This window comes from Microtus ochrogaster, linkage group LG9 (assembly GCF_000317375.1).
Source record: "Microtus ochrogaster isolate Prairie Vole_2 linkage group LG9, MicOch1.0, whole genome shotgun sequence".
NCBI classification, from domain to species: Eukaryota; Metazoa; Chordata; class Mammalia; order Rodentia; family Cricetidae; genus Microtus; species Microtus ochrogaster.
In genome coordinates, this window is record NC_022034.1 from 16308514 (window position 1) to 16313816 (window position 5303).

A 5303-nucleotide genomic window follows, 5' to 3' on the forward strand; every position below is an offset into this window, starting at 1 on the left:
GGTGCCCACTGCCTGTTAGAGCCCCTTTCCCAACCCCATGGTGCCCACTGCCTGTTAGAGCCCCGTTCTCCCATCCCAAGGGTACTCACTGCCCACAAGTCTTTCTGGGCCCTCTCTTTAGCTCCCTTCTTTTCTATTAAACCTGTTGATCCTGAGCTACCAGGTAAGATAAATCTTTCTTTTGTGTTTATGTTTGTGTTCATAAGATGCCAACATGTCTATAGTCACTCTTGTTCAGGATAAGACAGAGCTAAGAGAAGGCAGTGGAGGCTTTTGTAGTGAGACCCTGACTCAAAAAAAAAAAAAAAGAAAAGAAAGAAAATTTATTTCATTCTACCCTATGACCTTGCCAACTGAAGCCCTCATAGAATGATTTGATGCAGATGAATTTTTAATTTCTCATTGACTAATTTTAGGAGGGGCATTTAGAAGTCAATGTTGAAGTTTCTCTTGGAAATTGAAGGTTCTAGTGCCCTAAGAACATGCCTCTAAGTTGCAGTGATCACTGCTTTGCACTGGGTTCTCTCTGAATTCCCAAGTACGCGTTCCTGTCATTTGTGCCCTCTCCATTTCCTTTGTCACCTGTGCTACACTAGCCCCGGAACCTTCAAGTTTATAGATCCTGCTTGAAATAAATTATTTAGACCACCCCAGGGCCCTTACAAGGCCCTAAAGATGTCTCCTGTAGTTTCTACAGAGAAATAGCTCAGGTACCATCTCACTTTGGATGTGTTCCAGGGCTTGGTAATCTGAAACACTTGAACTCACTTCAGATCTTTGATCGGTCTCTGGGGCAAGGCCTGGGCATTGAGTTAACACATCTGCCTGGGTCATTCCTACTGTTGACAAGCCCTGCGCTGCAATCTCTCATCTCCATCCTTTTGTTCTCGCGATTCCTTCCCTCCTCTCTCATTAGATGGCTCCCAAACCACCTCTGGTCACTTATCAACCATCCTTGACCTCCCTGCACTGAACTCGCTCCATGTGACATTGCTGGCATGAGGTCATTGCCTTCTGCTGTCAGTCAGTTCCGACCTAGTTTCCCCCATGTACTTCCAGGAATGATGCTACTTTAGAGAAATGAGAGGCTGCTTTGAGAGATTGCCAACAGCATCCCAGCACTATGCAATCAGAGGCAAAAGAACCTCTGAGCACAGGTCTGAGATGAATCACTCCTCACGCTTTCCTGTACTCTCGTGACCCTATCAGGCATGAAGCCAGCTCAGAGGCTTCTCCTCCGATGTGTGGTTGACTCACTTCCACACACCTCACATCACTGAAGAATTCAGTACTAAGTATGTCAGAATAAAATGAAAACATTTTCCCCTTTGCTAGAGATCAAACCCAGGGCACCGTACATACTAAGTACACACCGTAAGTGAAGCACACCTCAGACCTTACAGAGAGAAGAGAAATGGTTTACATTAACCCCACGAAACACCCAGTAGAGTGTGTGATGTGAACTTCCATTAAGCATTAGAAACTGGACTCCACATTGAATGTGGGTATAAGTAAGAAATCTGGTGTGTAAGTCTGGGGCCAGAGAGTGTGTTCTTCTCCAGATGGTGGTCTGCCTGGCCATTTACTCACTGCCATGTCCACTGACAGATGAGACCTCTGCCCAGGACCCTCCTCATCTTCCGTGCTTAGGAAAGGGCACAGGAGCATCATCCCCTGAGCCCAGTTGTTACCCTGGAAACACAGACATGTTTAATCAAAGGCCTCATGAAAGGATGGCTGAGCTGAAGAACATTAAGGATATAAGGATAAAGACAGTGATAGTTGCTGACGTCACATTTCTATAGTATGGACCATGAATATCCCACCCTTGTGCTGGGGACAGGAATAATTTCCCAAGTGTAAGACGGGTAAGCAAGCTTGTGGGCATGTCAATAGAAGATGTGTCCATTATGAGCTGTTGGCAATGGCAGACAAGGAGGAGATCTAGAAAGAGAAGACAGTAGAAGAATAGAGGATCGATAATCTAGGAGCTCTAAGTGACAATAAGAAATCCAAGGGGAACTGCAAACTTTTGGGAAAACAGCGCTGGGGCAGGTGGGGCCAGGATTAGACTTCCTGGAAGGTGGATCAGCAGTAACTCCCCTTGTGTAAGAAATGAGCAGGGCCAAACTGTCAAGGCTCCAAAGGAAATTAAGCAAGCAATTATTGCAGAAAGGCAGACCGGAGTGGACTGATTTACAGCCAGCACTCTGTCAACATGTTAAGAAATTATGAACCGAGTATTTTATTGACAAGCCATATAAAAGTATATAGCAAAAAACAAGGGGGTGAGGTGATCTGGGAAAACTGGCCAGGACCACATGATCAGAACCTTGGAGGAGAACTCAATGTGGGTGTAGCTGAGGAGAGCTGAGGACAGTCTGCTGGTTGAGTTCTTTGCTGTCGAGGCTTACCTATCCACTGTCACCTAAGAGCCAGAGGACACTGTGCTGGAGTTAGCAGCCTCAGACAGCAGTGTAAGTAGATCCATCAAGGACTGGGATAGACCACATGCAGCTTGTGCCCACCCTTTGGGGAGGACGGCTCCGGCCTCTACAGACTCAAGTCCCAGTCGGGTGCTTCATTGCTTCCTGTTATTACCCATTCAAAGCCGTCCCCATGGGGCCCTTGATGTGCAGAGAAATCTGAGTGCTCTTCCAGCACTCATCCTGAAATGGGAAACAGAGGCGATGAGAAGTCCAGAAGGAACTCCAGAGAACTCTGATCAAATACGGGCAGGGAAAAGAGAGTGTGTCTATTGGATGTGTCTTTGTTTTCTGAGAACAAGTTTGTTTTCCTTGTCACGTGATTGGTGGTAGCTCCTGGTGTCTGGTAGAATGGGGTGCAGTTTTAAACGAGGCAGGGAGGGTGGCTTACAAAGCCTGGAGACAGTTTTCTGCTTAGTCATATGCAGCAGTGAGGGGCCAATTCAGGTCATGGGAGGAGGTGTGGAGCAGAGCGGTCACTGCAATTTTAGATTTAATAATACGTTGTGATAACTCTGGCTGTCGTACCTCCTGCCACCAGGATATAATGAAATTGAAAAAAAAGAACAGCTTTTAGTCTCCAGCCCCCAGCTTCTTGCTTTCTTCTGCGGCGGAGTTGCACAGTGTCCATCAGGAGTCTGCAGACAGAGAGATCCCGGGGAGACCCCTCATTCAGGGGCATAAGCAGCACGGGCCAGAGTCATTGTTGAGCAGCTTCTGGGGACCAGGGGCTGAGAAGCCAAGCAAGGCTGATAAAACAGGCCAAGCAAAGTGAACAAGGGGGGGGGGACATTTAATTATATCTGATGAGGAAGTAGGGGAACCTCAGATATAATCTCTCAAAACCAGGAGGGTAGTAAAGGGGGAAAAAGGAGTCAGTCACATAAATTCTTTCAACCTGTGACCTAATATAATCTAGAGAACAATACTGAACTTGAGGTCACAATTATATCAAAATCTCTCGTCAGCTGTGCTTCAGGTGTTGGTATATGAGGCCATATATGGCGCCCCCCAAAATCCAGATGCTTCCTAGAAGTCATTAGAGCCTTGCAGAAGGACTCCAGCCCCAGGCCCAAATTGGGCCATGATACTTTCTTGATGGTGTAGATGGAGGTTTCTATCCCTCCAGGTCCTACAAATACTCAGTTCCAAAGAAACATACAGAGGCTTATATTAATTATAAACTGTTTGGCCTATTAGCTCAGGCTTATTATTAACTATCTCTTACAACTTAAATTAACCCATAATTCCTATCTATGATCAGCTACGTGGCTTGGTATCTTTCCTCGGTGCAGCATTTCCATCTGGCTTCCTCTGTGTCTGGATGGCAACGGCAGACTGAGCCTTTCCTCTTCCCAGAATTCTCCTAGTTTGGTCACCCCTCCTATACTTCCTTCCTGACTACTGGTAAATCAGTGTTTTATTAAACCAACACAAGTGACAAATCTTTACAGGGTACAAGAGCATTATCCAATAGCACTCCTCCTTTTTTTTTTTCTTTTCAAAACAAGAACTCTAAATCTAATTTCATTTGTTTAGCTTTTTTCCTGACCATTATTCATAACAACTTGTAACCAACACTCTAAACAAAGACAAGCATCCATAATCTAATTTTTGGGAATGTGGGGATGTTCTCTGGGCTACTTCGTGCTGATTGGTGACCCTGACAATCTTATAAGGATCCAGAGAAAATTTAGGATTATAGTCAAGTTCTAACTGGCATATTCTTTGAGGTTGAATTTTCTCAGCCAGCAGTCTTAAGGCTGTAGAACTCAGAGGAAACTCCAACAGAGGCGCTCTGAAATGTTGGATCATCTGGGCCATTTGCTCCTATCAGAGGTTTCTCAGGGGGTTCTTACTCCACCAAACCTGACTTTTCTTAGCCCAGAATGAATCCACAGCCTCTCATTCCCTGTAGAAGCAAAAGAAAAACCTTTTCTCCAAAGTAACATATCTTTTTACTTAAATTCAAGGCATTTTCAAAATATATAGGTTAATAATCCACCAGCATTAATAATCAAAGGTCCTTTAGCAGCTGTTACTCCTTCCTCAGCAGTATCCAGATTCTCTGTGTATTTTCCATCTTTACATGGGGACTAAGCTGGGGAGGATGGGAGCTGGGAATGCTACTTTTTCTCTTGAACCCAGGTTTGGGTCCAGTTCTGACCTGTGCTGGTGGCTAAAAAGCCTCAGGCAAAAGGCTTTATTTGTAAATTCATACCCCAAAAGTTGGGCACCAAATGAAGCACGATTAATAAAAACTGAGAGACAGAAATTGGTGTTCAACCTGAAGATCAGAAAAGCAAAACAGCCAGCCACTGGCTGTTCCCTCTACCTCAGTCCAAAATGGCAGTCTTGCCTCCAGGAAACCTCAGAATAAGACTGTGTGTAAGAGCTGTCTTTTCCCATCTTATAATACTCTCTAGTTCTGGGATTAACGGCATGCGCTACTACTCCCTGGTTTCTCTGGCAAGATAGCGTGGCTACTGGAATTAAAGGTGTGTGTTATTGCTGCCTGATCTGTAAAGCTGGCCAGTGTGGCTGTTTTACTTTTCTGATGTTCAGGCACGCTTTATTTATTAAAACACAAATGAAATCCCACTACATGATGGAATTGCTGGATTCATAAGGTGAAACTGCCAAGGAGCTTTTCATGTTAACAGTGGTTGTAAACCTCTGCTTACAACCCAACCCTGCACAGCTTACCTTCCACCACTGGTACCCAACCTTCCTGTGGGATGTTGAAGCTGATGGGATAATACAGGGATGCCATGGGATGTTCAGGCTGACAGGATGATACACAGATGCCATGGGATG